The sequence below is a fragment of the Leopardus geoffroyi genome, chromosome A2 (genome assembly GCF_018350155.1).
Source record: "Leopardus geoffroyi isolate Oge1 chromosome A2, O.geoffroyi_Oge1_pat1.0, whole genome shotgun sequence".
Taxonomy (NCBI): domain Eukaryota; kingdom Metazoa; phylum Chordata; class Mammalia; order Carnivora; family Felidae; genus Leopardus; species Leopardus geoffroyi.
The window spans coordinates 33,582,191-33,601,664 of NC_059331.1; the positions used below are offsets into that span (position 1 = coordinate 33,582,191).

Below are 19,474 nucleotides of genomic sequence, written 5' to 3' on the forward strand. Positions count from 1 at the left end.
AGGTAAGAATTTCTTTGGGAACAGTTTTCTTTTAATAGCACCATCTGAGGCAGCAAACATTTCTCGTGCAGTCATTAGAGCTCCTAGCCTACAAAACAGTGACTGAAGATTGAATTAGGATTTAGAGAGAGGCTGCCTGCATCATATAAATAAACAATGAGGGCCCCCGCCTTTTTATTACGGAACTTAAATAAGCAGTACAGACCGTCAGCTGCAGCACGGCACATGCATAACCTCTTGAAAAGAGCACGTTACAGGGTCAGAGGCATTAATGTACTCGCAGTGCCGTTCATTTACTCTACTTGAGATACTTCTTTTATGCTAAGCATCAGAGCCGTGGGTCAGGCAAATTATTGCAGGCGGTAATTCAGATGAACGAGAAGATAAGAAAATTGCTGAATGATGAGAGGACAAATAATAAATTCGCTTAAGGATTTATGGCCCCACGTGTAACCTAGTAAATGTTATTTGCCACTGATCCTTCTCACTGAGGTCCAAGTGACAAGCCATGCATAAATAAATAAACAAACTCAGGTTCATTTAGGTACACACAAAAAGTAGTTTATCCTCTCATTAGTTCATGTGATTGGTAAGTTCAGAGCTTCAGGTATAGCTGGTTCAAGATGCTCATGTAGAACTGTCAGGTCTTCTCTCTTCCATGTTGGCTTCATATACAGCATGCTTGCCCTGCTGGTGTTCACTGGTGCTCTCTGTCTTCAGATGAGTACTTTCAAGTCCATTGGAAAAGTACTCTTTGTCCTAATCATTCTGGCAAGAGATCAGGGATTACATCTCTGTGACCAGTTTTGAGTGTGTGTATTTTCTGAACTAATTGTTTTGTCCACAGGGATGGAATGTGTTGATTGAGTCATGGGCTCATCCTGTGAGCCATGAGTGTGTGTTGGGTTGGGGGGAGGTGGGGGGCTTGTGGATAGCGCCACCAAAGCAACTAGATCAGGAGAGGAGATGAGCAGCCCCCCAAAGGGAAATGTACATGCCAATAGTAGAAGATGGTGGGATGGATGCCAAGTAGGCAAAAATGAGATGTCTAATCCTTCAACCAATACCATTTAGAAAAGAGTATTCACTAGAATCTTCAAATGAACTCATAATTAACACACAAAAGACCCTACAGTAAGCACTGAAAGTGTCTTTATGTCTATTAATTCTCCTGAGGTTCTAGTTCCAATGACATATTAGCAGGCTGAACTAACAAGTGTTATTCGTAACTGAAAACTAACTGGCATCTTTTTTAGGCTACCACTCAATGTTTGTCAACTTTTATGTTGCCCGTTTTCCCAAATGACAGAATAAAGTCTTACTGTACCGCGTCCCTCAGATTGTTGAACTGAACAGAATGTACTGCAGCCCTCCTAAGAACCATGGTGCTGAAAGGGTCAAGTGTATATAAAAGGCATGGTTGAACTAACAGGTTCCAGACTGCTAAGCCCCTGCCACTACTTTAGAAATACTTCTTTCTTTTAACTTGTATTTGGAACCATTTACTTGTGGTTACTCTGGTGGTGCCACAATCTCTCTGGAATTTCTTACTAGATAACAGACTACAGTACTAAAAGGAACTATTGTTCTACTTCAATATGAAAGCAGGACACACACACACACACACACACACACACACACACACACACAAATGAGTCCATGTAAAACCACTGAAATCTGATGGAGTTAGATGGATTATTTTCAATGTCAGTTTCCTGGTTGTGATGCTATCCTCTAGCTTTGCAAGATGGTACCATTGGAGGAAACTGGGGAGAAAGGAACACGGGATCTCTCTGTATACTTTTTTACAATGGCACATGCATCTACAACTATCTCAAAAATATTTTTTTTAATAAAAATAGCATGAGACCAACAAACGAAAACAATACCCAAAGAAGTAGTCATAGGGTTAGCGTTATGATGATAATGTCCTGTGTCACCTTGTGGGAAGCAAATGTTTCAAATGTTTTTCCAAATAATGGTGTAAATGTGTTCTTATCTTCATACAGACTCAAAGCTTTGAACTGAAATTGTTGAAGCCCCAGACTAGGTTAAGAATACTCTGGGCTTAGTCATGGAAAGAGTTCTGAAACAGGTTTTGTAGTTTTGTAACTTTCTTTTTCAGTCTTCTTTTTTTAAATTGAGGTAAAATTTATACAACATAAAATTAATCATTTTTAAACACATAATGAGCCATTTTATTTTATTTTTCAAAGTTTTATTTATTTAAGTAATCTCTACATCCAACATGGGACTCGAACTCATAACCCCAAGATCAAGAGTCACTTGTTCCCCCGACTGAGCCAGCTAGGCGCTCCATAATTAACCATTTTAGAGTGAATGATTCAGCAGCATTTAATATATTCCCACTATTGTGCAACCACCATCGCTATCCAGTTCCAAGCAGCAGTAGCACCCCAAAATAAAATTCCATATACATTAAGCAGCCTCTTCTTCTTCTTTTGCCCCTCCCAGCCTGTGGCAGCAACCAGTTTGATTCCTATCTTTAGGAATTTTGCCTGTGCTGGTTATTTCATAAAAGCAGAATTATATATAACATGTCACCTTTTGTGTCTGACTTATTTAACGTAATATTTTAACTAAGGCAAATGTTCATCTGTGTTGTAGCATGTATCAGCACTTCATTCCTTTTCATGGCTGAATAATATTCCATTATATGGACATACCACATTTTGTTTGTCCCCTCATCAGTTGATGGACATTCATGTTGTTTCTACCTTTGGGTTATGGTAAATAGTGCCACTATAAGACTTGTGTACAAGTGTTTGAGCACCTGTTTTCAATTCTCTTGGTTATATGCCTGGGAATAAAATAGCTGGGTCATATGATAATCGCATGGTTAACTTTTTAACACATATTTATTGGGCACCTGTAATATTCCCTACAGTGCTGGTAACACAATATGGAAGCAAAGAGAGAAGATCCCTGTTCTCCTAGGGCGTATACTCTATTAGCAAAGAAACAGTGGGGAAAAAAAAGCATTTTGTACCTAAGATGCAAAATGAAAATGCAGGTCTCCGGGGTAAGATAAAAACCATTAAAAATTTCATGATGGCAACAGGAGAGCATTAAACCCCATGGAGTGTGCTTCAAAGTGTGGAGCTGTGAGAGACTACACATGTTACTCACCCTGAAACCAACCTTAACAGTAAGCATATAAATATGGTAACTTGTCAAGCACCCACAAATACACAAAATGGGGCAACATGCCAGAGAGCAACTGGAAATGCATGAGGTACTTCGGATAGGTGGTTGGGAAGGTCATGTTCAAACTCAGACCTGGATGATACAAGAGAAACAGCGATATCAAGATCTATAGGGAGGGTATCCAAGTAGCATGGACAGTTTGAGCAAAGCCTCTGAGACGTGAACGCACTTGGTGTGGTTGAGAAACAAAAACAGTGAAACCAAGCTAGTGTGGCGGGAGCCTAGTTATCCATTCTAACGTTCTAACAGAAGGCACCAAGTTTTTACACCGCTAATCAGTATGAATTTCGGTGTGTTCTTTGGAATGAAGCTGGTAAAACTGTCTTGGTAACTTCAGGCTCTGGACCCATGGTTCTCAGCGAGCAGGACATGGCATGCTGGGGTTCTCCAGGTACTTCTCAGGTGGGCCCCAGATATGCCTAACATGTACAATTTATTCTGCTTCGATGGAGAACATACCCGTGGGAACAGTGTAGTAGAAATAGGAATATGAAGAGTATCTGTAGCAATGCTGAGCTGCAGGATGGCCGGATGTGGTGTCTGTGGAGGGCAGTTCGATGCTAACAAATGATAAGAAGCATACCATCATGTCAACACAGTGCCAAAGGCTGTCTTCTGGGATCTGCGGAGAATGTGGGTTTCTGAGAGCAAAGTCCCGGAAGTAAAGGGGGCTGACGTGAGGCCAGGAGGATAGAAGGATTTTTGTGCACACTCTCATGGATACCACCAGAGAGTGTCCAACTGGAGTGGACTCTGCGCTGTCCTCACTGCTAACTGTTCCAGCATCTTTTCATCACTTTAAGAAAGTCTTCAAGAGCTCTAATATCCTGCAAGTTCTGGCAACCGGAAAAACTGTGGACGACCCTGCTCCAGCCAGCGTTCACAAAGACTGTGGAGATTCAAGAGTCAGACATCTGGCTGACCTAGCAGTTCTGTTTGCAGCCGGGAAAGGCCAACGCCAAGAAGGAGGGTTTACAACATGCCAACAACTTGTCTGGAGCCATGAGGTGACTGACAGGGATGATGCAGTCTGGAAGGAATCCCCTAGGAATTACTATAAAGTCAACGATTTAGAAAACTGAATTAATGAGCATGGAGACAACTGCCTCTTAGCAAGGGAGAAAAATCTATATTTTCCATGTCTTCCCTAAGCAGTATTAGAAACTATGAGAGATGGGCAATCCATTTCACCTTAAAGAAGAAGGTGAAGATACCAGATCATGGAAATGGTTGAGTGTGAATTTGAATGCTCCAGAAGGTTTGTATGAATAAATGTTTCCCACAAATGTGGTCATATTCCTTTTAAAGGACATTATCTTAGTCATTTGGGGCTGCTGTAATGAACTGCCACAGATGGGGCAGCTTAAATGACGAATATTTATTTCTCACAGTTCTGGAGTTCTCGACCAGGGTACCAGCATGGTTGGTTCTGGTGCAGACCCTTTTCCAGGCTGCAGACAACCAGCTTCTCATTGTACCCTCACATGGCAAAGAGACAGCAAGAGAGATCTCAGGGGTCCCTTTTATAAGGGCATGAATCCCCTTCCCCAGGGCTCCACTCTCTTGAACCAATTACCTCTCAAAGCCCCCCACCTAATACCATCACGTTGAGGGTTAGGATTTCAACATATGCATCTTGGGGGTCGCAAACATCCATTCCACTGCAGCCCGTGTCGGGTTCTGATGTGGCCTTCCTCTTCATTGCATTTGAGGAACTACCAGTTGGTGAGGACATTTGTGAGTGGTATCAGCCATGCCTGGGGGCCAGCTATAGGACAGATTTTGGCAGGGTACAGAAGCCGAAATCCTTCCTGTTTAATAGGCATTGCCGAATCAGCATTCCATTCAGATCGTGCAGTATGTAACTTTTGTGTTTTTAAAATTACTCATCATCATGGGGTGCCTGGGTGGCTCAGTTGGTTAAGTGTTCAACTCTTGATTTTGGCTCGTGATCTCACTGTTTGTGGGTTCAAGCCCCACACCGGGCTCTGTGCTGACAGCATGGAGCCTGCTTTGAATTCTTTTTCTCCCTCTCTCTCTCTCTCTCTCTCTCTCTGCCCTTCCCCTGCTCTCTCTCTCTTAAAATGAAATAAAATAAAATCAAATAAAATAAAATAAAATAAAATAAATACTCATCATTACTGGGAAAATTTTTTTATTCTTTCAAAGTGAAATATCTAGGGAGAATGTTATACTCTATTTAAAGCTAAATATAACAACTACGGATGGAAATAGAAATTAGAAAATGTCCCATTTCCTTTCAATTCTTCCTTTTTTTTCTCTACTATGATAGCATGAGAAATTCACAGAAAGCTAGTCAAGTCAAAAAATATTCCCCACATTGAATTTTCCCGGCCTGAGTAAAATTTGAAAGTTCAGGCACTTCTTTATGAGAGAGAACTCTCAAAATACAGTTGTTTTGAAAAAGGTGAAATTATAATCATCACCATAAAATTCTACAGCCATTAAGTTAATTTTTAAATGATTGAAGTTGAATCTGAAAACATTACCTTCCTAATTACCTGTTTTAACAGGAAAGGAAGCTATTTTACACTCTTTTTTGCTTTTGAGATTTTTTTCATTTAAACATCTAACCATCACTGCACTTCTGTTAAAAAAAAAAATCTGTATTTAAGATGCAAAGAATAAAATATGAAAGGGTACATCCCAAAATGTAATTGTCACATCTAGGGGTAAGATTAGGTATAAATTTTCTTTTCTTTTTTGTATTTTCATATTCTGCAATGACATATATTTGTTTCCTTTTTTTTTTTTAACGTTTTATTTTATTTTTGAGACAGAGAGAGACAGAGCATGAATGGGGGAGGGGCCGAGAGAGAGGGAGACACAGAATAGGAAGCAGACTCCAGGCTCTGGGCCATCAGCCCAGAGCCCGACGCGGGGCTCGAACTCACGGACCACGAGATCGTGACCTGAGCCGAAGTCGGACGCTTAACCGACTGAGCCACCCAGACGCCCCTATATTTGTATAATAATATGGGAGGGGTGAGAGAGGACAAATGAAGGCAAACTATGAGACTCTTGGCTGTAAACAGATGGCATGCCCAAGAGTTGAATCAAGTTGAGTCACTTTGTGGAGAGGAGTTGGGCGGGGTTACTGAACCAACAGGGCCTGGGAAGCACGCACACACTAGCACAGTGGGAAGCTGTTAGCAGTCTTACAAAAGGCCAAAGGGATGTGAACATGATTCCGGAGCCTGGAGAGAGCTTGAGACTCACAGGACTTTGGCAAGGCAGACTGTAGGGGAGACAGTTACCTTAACCTTGCTTTCTTCCCCCACTCAGTCTGAGCCCAGTGGAGCCCAGGTGAGGCACTCCTAAGAGATGGGTCTCAAGACCCAGAGCAGCTCTCAGAGCAGAGGATAATGGGTGTGCTGCAGCAAAGGGGGGAAGCGGCTGTAGCTCCTGGAGGTTTCCACCATGGTGGAAAAAAAGTTATTTTTCTTTTTAGCCATTATTTTCTTCTCCTTGGCTCTTCATGGAATGGAAATAAATTTTGTGTGTCTCTGTCAGAGGCCATGATGGAGCCATGAATCAAGGGCACCTGTTTCCCTTGCTGTGTGGTGGACATGTGACCCCGGGCAGGCCATTAGGCATGCTCCCTGTCCCTGGACGTGGGGATAAGTGGGCCCCCTGTTGGGGCCGCTCAGATTCCTTTTCCAAAGACTGGTGTGAACACGGGGAGACAGAAGATCTTTCTCCTTCTCAAATCAAAAACTCCAGGGGTGCCTGGGTGGCTCAGTCAGTTAAGTGTCCGACTTCAGCTCAGGTCATGATATCATGGTTCGTGAGTTCGAGCCTTGCATCAGGTTCTGTGATGACAGCTTGGAGCCTAGAGCCTGCTTTGGATTCTCTGTCTCCCTCTCTGTCTGTCCCTCCCTCCCTCATTCTCTGTCTTTCTCTCTCTCTTGAAAATAAATAAATATTACACACACACACACAAAAGTACCTGAACCCCTGCAGCACCTGAAGCTAGGAACCCCCCAGACAGCTCAGCTTTATGTTTAGCTTTTCTTTTCAGCTTATTTTACTTTGAGGTGTATTTCCCACACTTGAAACTCAAACATAGCCTGGAAAATAGTCTCCAATGACGAAGATGGGGGGGGGGGTGGATAACAGCTCCTGTTCATTGTGTTCTTGCCTATATTTTCATTTATTCCTATAATGACTCTTTGAGGAAAATATTATCATTGCCATTTTCTGCTTAAACAGAGGTACAGAGAGGTTGAGTAACTTGCTAACAACACTCAGGGACTAAATTGTCATTCAAATCCTAGTTGGTTTAACCGCAAAACCCATGTTTGTTTGTTTGTTTGTTTAAGATTTATTTTTTTTAAGTAATTTCTTTACCCAACACAGGGCTCGAACTCACAAACCTGAGATCACGAGTCTCATGCTGTATGGATTGAGCCAGCCAGGCATCCTGCAAAACCCATGTTCTTAATGAAACAACTATGTAATTTATTAGCTGTGTCAGGGCATTTTTATAGTGACACTAGAATAATCAACAGAAAACGAGGACTGTCCCAGGCAAACCGGGGCACCTACTTCCTTACCTTTCTACCATGACTCTTCTGATCCCTGCTGGACCGCTGAGGAAACTGACATGTAGACTGGTTAAGTAATTTATCCAAGGTCACATACTAGCACATGTTAGAGCTCTGGGGTGGGGAGGAGAAGGATTAGGGAAGGTGACAATCAGCCACAACTGTGACTAGGCTGTGACCCCTCTCCCCCACCACGAGGCTTTCCAAGGTCCATAGCCACCTCATTCACACATCAGTACAAAGGGACAGGAGACCAAAGTTCAGCCTTTGACCAAGGCGTGTCTCTAAAGCAGAGGAACTTGAAGTACAAAGGTGAATTTGTTTAAATAGTAGGTACTGAGTTGCTTGAACACCAAAGGTATGAACTTTAAAAAATATATGATATGGCACCTAGAAGAGTAACAATTAACAGGTTGAATTTGAGACTGTCTCAGAAACTTTGAGATAGTAGTAAATAAGGACATCTCCTTTTCTCCATCACTTACAACACCACCTGGATTGTTCAGTAGTTATTTAATATTTAATAGACCCCTTGTTTTGTTTGTTTGTTTATTTATTTATTTATTTATTTATTTATTTATTTTAAAAGTTCATTTCTTTATTTATTTTAAGTAATCTCTACACCCAACATGGGGTTCGAACTCAAGACCCCAAGGTCAAGAGTCTCATAGTCTTCTGGCTGAGCCAGCCTGGTGTCCCCAGACCCTTTGTTTTAAATTGTGATAGCCGGTGGTGGGAACCAGCAGCTCACACTGTCGAATCCCTTTTGGGTGTGTGTGTATGTTTGTGTGTGTGTGTGGGAGAGACGTATGTGTGCACGTGCATGCGTGTGGGCCAGGTGGGGGAAACCTGGCATGTGTTTTGCACTGTACTTACAGGGTCACCTCTCTCACAAATCCCTTGGAAGCTGTTTTTATCATCCCATTTTACCTGAGCGGGGCCATTCATCCAACAGGTATTTATTACTCCCTTCTCTGGGCCAGGGTGTCCAGTAGAGTGCTGGAGTCCTGATGACAGCGTGGTCACTGCCATTGTGGCACGCAAAGCCAAGAAGATGTGGAAACTGGTTTAATCCAAGCCAGCCGACCCATTGCTCCTTTCTGCCTGTCAGTCCCACTTAATAAGCGTGGTGTGAACATGCCGCGCTGTGGTGGTCTACTCTGCTGGGCTATGAGGAAAGAGAAAAAAAGATGAGCAAAAGGTGTTGGGAGAAGATTGTAGATCATTCTCAACCAATGAGCTGTGCCATGCTGGAAAGTGCTATATTGAAGAAGTGTCAGTGACCATCTGCGGAGCAAGGAAACCACCAACAGATCGAAAAAGTATTCTATGGAATGGGAAAAAGTATTGCAAACCATATATCCATTGAGAGTTTAATCTCTAAATATATAGGGAACTCCTAGAACTCAATGGCAAAAAACAAAAAAAAAAAAAAAACAAAAAAAAACCAACTAATAACCTGATTAAATGCATAAAGGTCTTAAAAAGACCTTTCTTCAAAGAGGACAGACAAAGGGCCGAGAACTGTATGAAAAATGCTCAGCCTTACTATTTATTAGCAACATGCTAATCAAGACCGCAATAAGATACTACCTCACGCTTGTCAAGATGGCTGGTATCAGAAAAGACAACAAGGGGAAGTGAAGACGTGGAAACATTGGAACCTTTGTGCATTGTTAATGGAAAATGGTGTGGAGGTTCCTCAAAAGATTAAAAATAAAGCTGCCCTGTGATCCAGCAGTCCCGCTTCTGGGTACGTATCCAAAAGAATTGCAGTGAGGATGTGGAAGAGATATTAGTGTTCCCATGTTCATTGTGGGATTATTCACTATAGCCAAGTTGTGACAACAATCTGAATGTCCGCTGACAGATGAACGAATAAAGAAAATGTGGTAGATGTACACAATGGAATACTAAACAACCTTACGCAAGAACTAAATCCTGCAACATGCCACGATGTGGATGGAGCTTGAGGACATTACTGTAGTGAAATAAGCCCGTCACAGGAAGACAAATACTACATGATTCTGCTTATATGAGGTATCTAAAATAGTCAGATTCAAATCAAATAAAGAGTGGAATAGCGGCTGCCAGGAGCTAGAGGGAGAGGGAAAAGGGGAGGTACTAATCAAGGGGCATAAAGTGTCAGTTAAAGAAGATGAATACACTCTAGAGATCTGCTGTATAATATCGTCAACATACAGTCAACGATAACAAATTGTACACTAAAAAAATTTATTCACTAAGATAAAACACAATTTAAAATAAAGTAAAATGTATTAGTGGCTTTCTGTTACTTGAGGATTGAGGGGGAAAACTCCCCAACATGGGTTTTAAACTGTTATATGGCCTGGCCATTGGCCACCTCTCCATGCTCACTATGAACCTCTCTGTTCGCAGCAGCTCTCTTTCCTGGGATTTCTATCCTCTGGCAGCTCATTGAGTTCACCCTGCTTCTTCCCACATGGACTGGCTTATGCATCGTCCTTTCCTTTTGTTTTGGGTATTCGCTTTACCCGTCCCTCCTTCTCAACTCACTCTTCAGATGTCTTTAGGGCATCCTTGCCACATCACATGATCAGATCAAATCTCCCCCATGTACCTCTCCAGGGTAGTACTTACATAACTGGCACCTTATCATCTTTTGTATGATTAGGTAATATCTGTGTTCTCAAATAGATGAGTTGCTTAAGGGCAGAGACTGCCTCCTCTCTCTTCTTTGCTCACTTTTTTATATTTTTGCTAAATTTCTAGACATGGTGCTAAATAAATATTTGTTGATTGGATAAAAGGATGAATGAATCAATGAAGTTGAGGTGTTGAGTAGTATAAAACAGGGCATCTAACCTACTCTGAGAAGCCCAGTAACCTTGCTTGTTTTTTGCTTTTCATTGTCTATCACCTTGCCCAGTGCTTTGGAGATCAGTTATCTAAGCCAGTGATTTATTTATTTATTTTTATTTTATTTTATTTTATTTTATTTTGAGAGAGAGATTGAGAGCATGAAAGGCTGGGGTAGGATCAAAGAGAGAAGGAGAGAGAGAGAGTTCCAAGCAGGCTCCACCCTTAGCGTAGAGCCTGATGTGGGGCTCGATCCCACGAACCGTGAGATCATGACCTGAGCTGAAAATGAGAGTCAGACACTTAATTGACTAAGCCATGCAAGCACCCTGCTTAAGAATCTTTTTCTTGGATTGTCTCTCTTTTTTTTTTTTCCTTTGCTCATTTGTTTGGTTTCTTAAATTCCACACATGAGTGAAATCCTGTGGTATTTGTCTTTCTCTGACTGATTTGTTTTACTTAGCATAATATACTCTAACTTCATGATGTCGTTTCACATGGCAAGATTTCATTCTTTTTTGTGGCTGAATAATATTCCAGTGTGTGTGTGTGTGTGTGTGTGTGTGTGTGTGTGTGTGTGTCTGTGTGTGTGTGTGTATACTACATCTTTTTTCTTAAGTTTATTTATTTTGAGAGAGACAGAGACAGTGCAAGTGGGGAAGGGCAGAGAGAGAGAGAGAGAGAGAGAGAGAGGGAATCCCAAGCAGGTCCCCTGCTGCCAGTGCAGAGCTCCATGCAGGGCTTGAATTCACAAACTGTGAGATCATGACCTGAGCCAAAACCAGGAGTCGGATGCTTAACTGAATGAGCCAACCAGGCGACCCTATACCACATCTTCTTTATCCATTCATCATTTGTTGGACACTCGGGCAGCTTCCATATCTTTGCTATTGTAAATAATGCTGCAATAAACATAGGAGTGCATGTATCCCCTTGAATTAGTGTTTTCGTATCCCTTGGGTAAACACCCGGTAGTCTACCTGAAATATTGATTCATCCGGTTTGGAGTGGGGCCTAGTCGTCTTAACAATTATTTTGATAAAGTTGATTTGAATGCAGGTGTTTCACAGACCATGCTTTGAGAAACACAGTCACAGAATGCACACTTAATGTTGTGCTCTCAGCCGGGAGCCCAGGCTGAGTGTAGAAACAGCCTCATGAAAGGCTGTGACCTGTGAGTAATGTGAGGTAAGAAGGGAGGAAAATGAGACCCTCACGGTGGGGTGGGGGGGGACAGTTTAGTTGAGTCCTTGAATGTAATTGTGATGAGCCTTGTTGGAGTTTCAGTGCGTATCGTCGTCTCCCTGTGGTGCCTAAACACGCAGCCGGGCTCCCAGACCCTGAGAGGTTTGGGGAAGGGACTGCCTCAAAAACTTGAGCCTAGGGGGCCCCCCGGGGCTCTATCGGGTCTGGCGCTGCAAGCAGACCCACTAAGATCCCCATTGTAGCAGCTTCAGCAGAGAGAGCTGACTTCTCTCTTTGCCTCTTCTCTTTGCTGCTTGCATTGTTTTGGCAGAGTTTATCCTAAAAATAGCACCGCTGAGCCCCGCCCGGAGGCCTTGTGCCCTGAGTTTCTGCAGGGCTATACAGTGTGTTTGGTTCTTGCACACTTGCCGTCTCACAGAAGAGGCAACATTTTGTAGGAGGGCAAAAAGGAAAAACACAGAGTTGTGGGGACAGAAGACAGCAGTTAATAATCTGCCTCTGCCTCTGACTAGTCTCCCTGACTTTAAGTCACTTAACCCTTTTGGGGCTCAGTTGTAGAGACTTGCCTGTAAGACAGGCATCTTCTAAGACGAATCTCATGGAAGCAGCCTGAGGGTCCAATCAGATAGAGTATGTGTCCCTTTTTGCTAAAGGACAATATGAGGGTTCTTCCTTCTGAGTGGACTGTGGTCCCCTTAATATCAACGATGACTTAGGTGTCTGCATAACCCAGCGCCATTCCTGATATATACCAGGCAGGGTCTGATGCCAAGTTGAACTCACTGTTCCTCTCCTTGTCTTAATTCTATTAATTGCTGTCTCCTTGCCAGAATCCCACAAGGGCAGGGGCGGTGTCTACTTTTTGCACACCTGTTTGCCTCTGTCTTCTAGCCCAGTACCTGGCTCAATAAATACGTGTCGAGTAAGTGAGTAAATGAATAAGTGGAAAATGAATTTATGTCAACGGAGGGTTTGAGGATGCCTCCTATATGCTAGGACTTTGCAGTCAGGAATGGTTTGTGTGCAAGAAATAGAACCCCAGCCAAACTAGCTGTGAACTGAAAGAAATAACCAAGGCTGTAACTGAGGAAGTACAGCCAGGTCTCCAGGGACTAGGTGAACACTGAAAAGTCAGCACATTCGGATCAGCCAGTCCACCTGCCCGGACTCTGTCTCTTTCTGTCTCTACTGCCATCCTCTCTCATCTCCTCACTTCCTCTCTGCGGGTAGTTTTATCCTCTTTGCTGCATACCGGCTCCTTCTGCTTTGATCAGACTTGAGACCAGAACACTCCAGCCTCTCATTGTAAGCACCAACTCTTATTAAAAAGAGTCTCTGAGTGCCAAACCCAAATTTCCAAGAAAGAAATGATGAGTGTCTTAGTTAGGGACGGAGTCTACTCCAGTTGCGGTCAGCTACGATATCGTGAGGTGGTGTCAGAGAGAGAGACCTTCCAGCTCGTCCCGCATTGTGCAGGGGCCTCAGAAGCAGGTGCTGATGGCAGGGGCATGGACAGGTTCCCCCAGAAGGGGAGAATGGAGACTGAGATTATCACCGGTAGAGGCCTGTCGAGTACAGAGGCACTGTGCCGAGTGCTAGGGTGAACACCGTTTACTTATTCCAGAACTATTCACTGGATGCCTATTTTTTTGTGCCAGGCACTGTTCCAGGTGCTGAGGATACAGCAGTGACAAGAAGGACAAGAACCATGCCCTCCTGGAAGCCTCGTTCTACATACAAAAATTCTATGTCCCAGCAAACAAGAACACGAGCAAGAGAACTTCAGATAGTGGTAAGTGCGCAGAGAAATTGGCAATTCGATACACGGGGATGGGTCAAATGGCGGGAAAGTTATTTTCAATTGCCATTTAGAGTGTCCTATTCTGTCATACTGGCCAAAAATACCAAAAATAGTGCCCAGATCTAGTTGTTCTGTTTGTAAAGGAGGAAGTGAAATAGAGTTCAGGATGTTCTTTGCAGTTCTCTCTCTGCTTGTCATGTTGTGGGGGACGAATGGGGACACGGCATCTAGCTTGGGCTGGATTAGGGACAGCCAGGCCCTGGAGTCACCCTCTCTAACCCTCTTTTGGAACTTACTAATGCAGCCCTGAGAGGCTCAGGACATGCCACATTCCAAGAGCCACCTGCCTCTGCTTGAGTTGGGGGCTTGCCCAAAACAGGCTTCAGGGGGAGTACAGGGAATGTAGTGGGAGAGCAAAGTCACCTCATTACCTCAATGTCAAGCCTCTTGGACTTTCCCCAATAGTCTTCCACAGAAAGGATACAGCAAAAGGTAGGGCTGTTCTCTACCCAGTTTTAGAAATAACAACAAGCTGAGGCTTATTGAACACGTAGCATATGCTAGACATGTTCTAAAAGCTCTATGGGTGTTCACTTACTGAATTTCTACAGTGATCCTGTGAGGTAGGTACTGCTAGTATCCCTATATTCCAGGTGAGGACATCAAGGCCAGAAAGTTTATAGAACTTGCTTCAAGTCACGTGGTAGAACTAGACTTCAAGTCGTGGCATTCTGGCTCCCCAAATTCATGGTTTTTATGAACAATGCGTGGTCCTAGCCAACTCAGATCCTTGTCTCTGGCTTCTCTCAAAGTAAGTATTAAATCAACTAAGTGACTACGTCATGCTCACTATTTTCAGCGAATTTTCTACTAAATAAGAGCCACATGCATATCTGAGATCTTTCAAAGCTCCTATTCAAATGTACAATAGGAGAGCGAAAAATCTGGGATTTTAGGTCAAACGTAGAATGATTTGTGTAGGCGTGTTTTCTTTGGTTTTGTTTTTGCAACCTTTCCATCAAACCATTATCGTTGGATACCCAGTGAGGGGGTAAGTACTGTTTTCTGCTTATCTTCGTTTAGAGACAAGATTGGTCCCACAGATGGCTTCACAAATGTGGAGAGCAGGAAAGTATTAAGATACTCAGATGAAAAGAAGCTCCACGGAATTGTTTCAGGCATCAGCAAGCAGGTGGGGGAAGTATGTGGGGGCAGGCCAGCTTTTTGAAGCTTTTAACTGCAGTCCTCAGTAAGGATAGTGGAATGTATCAGCTCAGCCCAGGTCCGATTTTGCTAGAAGGAATTGGGGAGCTGGTGACTCTTTTTTCCGATTCCTCAGCTTTAAAAAATCTTTTCAAATTGAGATGTCACTCACATACTATAAAATGAACGTTTCAGAGCATAGAGTATTCACAACGTTTTACCAACCATCACCACTCTCTAATTCCAGAACATTCTCTTCACCCCAGAAAGATACCCATACCTATCAGTCACTCCCTATTCCCCCTTCCCTTAATCCCTGGTGACTACCAATCTACTTTCTGGCTCTATGAACTTACCTATTCTGGACATTTCAAGTGAATGGAATCAGACAATATGTGTCTTTGTGCTTCTCTCACTGAACACAGTATGTTTATGGTTCATCCATGTTGTAGCGTGTTTCTGTATGTACTTCATTGCTTTTTATAGGTTAATAAAATTCTCTTGTATAGCTATACCTTATTTTATGTATCCATTCATCATTTGATGGGCATTTGGGTTGCTTTTATTACTTGAGTATTATGAATAATGTTGCTATCAACATGACTGTACTAGGTTTTGTGTGGATTTTTAATTATTTTTATTATTATTTTAATTTAGTTATTTAATTCTCTCAAGTACATACCTAGGATGGAATTGCTGGGTCATGTGGTAACTCCGTGTTTAATATTTTAGGAAATGCCAAACTCTTTCCCAAAGTGGCTGTACCATTTTACATTTACAGTAGTGTGTGAGGGTTCCAGTTTCCCCACAACCTCACCAACACTTGTGGCCATCCCTCTTTTTGGTTATAGTCTGGAGATTCTTGTAGATATTTGGTTCATAAATGGTTCTATTAGGTGACTTTGTTTTTTTGCTTTTTGTTTTTTAAATTTTTATTTATTTATTTATTTATTTATTTATTTATTTATTTATTGAGAGAGGGAAAGAGACAGTGGGGAAGGGGGGAGGGAGAGAGAGTCTTAAGCAGGCTCAACATCCAGCCTGGAGCCCAAAACAAGGCTCGATCTCACGACCAGGAGATCATGACCTGGGCCAAAATCAAGAGTCAGGGGCTTAATCAGCTGAGCCACCCAGGCACCCCCAGGTGGCTTTGGTTGTACTGGCTGAAGGAAAGTGAGGATTTATTTATGTATTTGTGTGTGGAGAGGCAGGGGAAAATGGGGAGACATGCACAATAGAGAGTTTTGTCACCCAACCTTGTCTAGTGAATTTATCTTGAGACTCAGGGAAGAGAGGAGACAACTCAGAGCCCAAGAAGTTCCTGAAAGAGCTTCTAAGACTCTGCGCACCAGCAGGATATTTTGGGACCCAGGGACCAGGTTCGTGAGTGTAGGGACTTTTCCCCATTGACTGATGCTGGAATGTGGGACAGCACAGGGGCGGGGGTGCTGAGGGACACGAGCCCATTGTTGGCACAGTGGTCAATGTTCACTAAGGGCGCTGAGGAGGAAGCAGGGCCTGAAAGCCATCCTCACACAGCTGATGGCAGTGGCTTCCATGAGGAGGCCAGGGTACAAAAACATACCGTGACATGGTGAGTCAAGTCCTGCCTTAGAAGGTCAGAGTCAACATGACCTGGGAGTGAAACTGAGTCACAGGCTGGCAAACTCGGGTACCATGTACCTACTGCCCTGCCTCAAAGGCCCTATGCAAACCCACACCTTTTTACTTTTTTGCCTTCTAGGGAATTCTAGGCCTGACAGGTATCAGTAGCTTTGACCCTAACAAAGAAAAGGAAGACAGAAACATCCATGACCTTTTAAATCCTCATTTTTCTGCCCAGCCTGGTGTTTCTCATTACCATTTTACAGACTGGAAGGAAATAGATTTTGTGCCATGTAAATTATTTTGAGTTTATGGTCTCTGGCTGGAAAGCCAGGGTTGATTCCTCAGAGGATGTTTTATGCCAGCCCATTAGCGTGAGCTTCTTATTGACGAACCAATAAAGCATGACCTGCCTGAGCCTGGTAATGGAATCTCCCAACTCATAATTAATATTCAGGTAAAGTGCCGCCACATGAATCCACTTTCCCTCCCATGGTAATTGGTGTTTAATTTCTATTTTATTAACCAGGATTGGTAAATCTTGGGAAGCTCTGGTTCCAGGCATTTACTCTAAGAGGCTTCTATGTTCTTCACAGATACTTTCTGGTACACACAGAAGCCTGTAATGCCTTAACTTGTGGTGTACATTAAACTTTAAGAAGCCCTTCTACGATCTCACTTGGGCCCCATGCCAATTCTGGACGGTAGAATGAGGTAGAGATCACAAAGCCCCATTTTAATGCATGAGGAAACTGAGGTTTGAGAATGGTCCTAAATGGCAAAAAAAGAATCTTGATTCTCTCAGCTCTATACAAGTCCTGTGCTGCATTTATAAAGTTTTAATAATGAAACTTATAAGCTGGTTTTATTGACTTGATTTATCAAATCAGTTCTGTCTTCCATTTCTCTGGGTATAATACTTCAGAAGTTAATGCTTGGAGCTAAAACGCTGTCAGGATGACTGATGTATTCAGTTAAAATAAAATAAAGTTCTGCCCCAGCAAAACAATTTTAAAAATCAGATACAAATGTTTAAGGAGATGCGTTTATTTCCCAAAACACTTGGCCTCTCCTCCCCTCCAGTGCCATACAATGGATTCTCCTACATGCACAATAATCTGTGACAAACTTGAATTGGCATATTGGGTTAATAAACTATTATGAAAATCAATAGTAATTAAAGGAAACACTTAGCTGACAAAGTTGAGAAAACTGAATGTATTTGTGAGCTCTTAATTTTCTTTTCCCCTTTAATTGTTCCCTCTAGCTGTCATGGCTTTCAGTTGTTTGCTATCCAAATACCAAAAAAAAACTGAGCTAGCCTGGGTATTACTGGGTAATTTCAATTACTAAAAACACGAATTGGTATTCCACTGGAAAAAATTTTTTTTTAACTTATTTTTGAGAGAGACAGAGTGCAAACAGGGGAGGGGCAAAGAGAGAGGCAGAATCTGAAGCAGGATCCTGGCTCTGAGCTGTCAGCACAGAGCCTGACGCGGGGCTCAAATGCGCGCGCCGTGAGATCATGACCTGAGCTGAAATCGGATGCTGAGCCGACTGAGCCATCCAGGCGCCCCTGGTATTCCACCTTTTAAAAGAACTTCTCTAATCTCGGACTTATGCCTTTAAACTCTGTCAATGTGCGCTATGATTGATGGTTACATGGAAAATGGTGACGAGCTGCTTTCCTATGGAATTAGTATAAATGGATTGAGCTTGTAGGAGGTACCAACTTTAGTTACTTGACAGTTTCCTAATTTTGGATTCCTAATTACTCAAAGAATCTTTCTTATCTCTTCTATCTTCCCCATCCTGACTCCTGTGGGGAGTGTGATACAGAAATGGTGAGACACAGAACCAAGATACGTAATGGAAAACCCGCCAGAAAATTTCCTTTCACTACTAACAGTTCTAGGACTATGACGTCATAGGTCCAGTGAGGTGTAGATACTTTGATTAGAAGTTAGGGAATTTAGGTAAACCGCCAAGAAAAACGCAGCTCTAAATCCGTGCCTAGTCTTCAATGAGCATTTTCATTTGTCTAAATCATCTGGAAAACTGACAGGATATTTTTTCATTCATTTCCATCCACCTATGGAAAACATACTCCATGTCTCCTATATGCATCTGGGCAATTCGGTCGGTCTTGATGATGCAGAGACACGTGATCCCTGACCTCAAGACCTTCAGTCATCTATCTACTCCTCAAGACATTTCATCAACCAACAGAAACCCACCCACCTTAAAAGGACGACAGAACATAGAGGCTGTAGCAGCTGAGCTCTACCCACCTGCGAGTGTGGCAAGTAGGAGGAAGCTAATTGCAGTGAGTGGCGGGGAGGACATGGTGATTGGCCTCCTGCTGGGCGGCACAGAGGAGCTTAACAAGAGCCCTCATCCTAACTCCCTGGTGGTGGAGAAGGACACAAGCATCAGTGAGATCAAAGACGCTTGCCAGCAGTTTCTAACTGGGATGACAACATGGCCTCATGTTCATCCACCAGTACCTCCCAGAGATGGTGTGGTAACGTGCTGGACGCCTGCCAGTGCATCATTCCAGCTGTTCTGGGCATCCTGTCCGAGGGGCACCCCTATGACACTGCCAAGGACTCCATGCTCTGCAGGGCCACGGGCATGTTCACGGCCAAAGACCTGTGTGAGGGCCCTGCCCACAGCCATGCAGCCTCTCCTCAGGCTTACCATCAGCCCTTCTCTAAGTTTTGAGCCTCAGATTTCCACTTCCCTGCCCCTTCCCCCTCCATCGAGAGGCTAGGTGCGGTGCCACCAGGTTGCTGGGGCCCTGCCGTTCAAGTCAAGGCTGGTTAGGGAACAGGAAGCCTGAGTGTCTTGTCTCCACTACCTCTTTCCTGTGCTGTTACACAAGGTCATTGTTGATGTTGAATTAAAGTAACGTTCTTGTTTCTCTCCCCTCACACACAAAAAAGGGGGGGGGGAGCTAGAATGTAAAAAGGAGATAAGTCCATATGATAAGTGTTTTTTTCAAATGTCGATTTATTTTTTG

General features: G+C 43.1%; 1 pseudogene; it reads left to right on the plus strand.

Annotated features, from left to right (window-relative positions):
* Positions 1–18,562: 18,562 nt before the first annotated feature.
* On the plus strand, positions 18,563–19,176 carry LOC123607204 (annotated as a pseudogene).
* Positions 19,177–19,474: the final 298 nt, after the last annotated feature.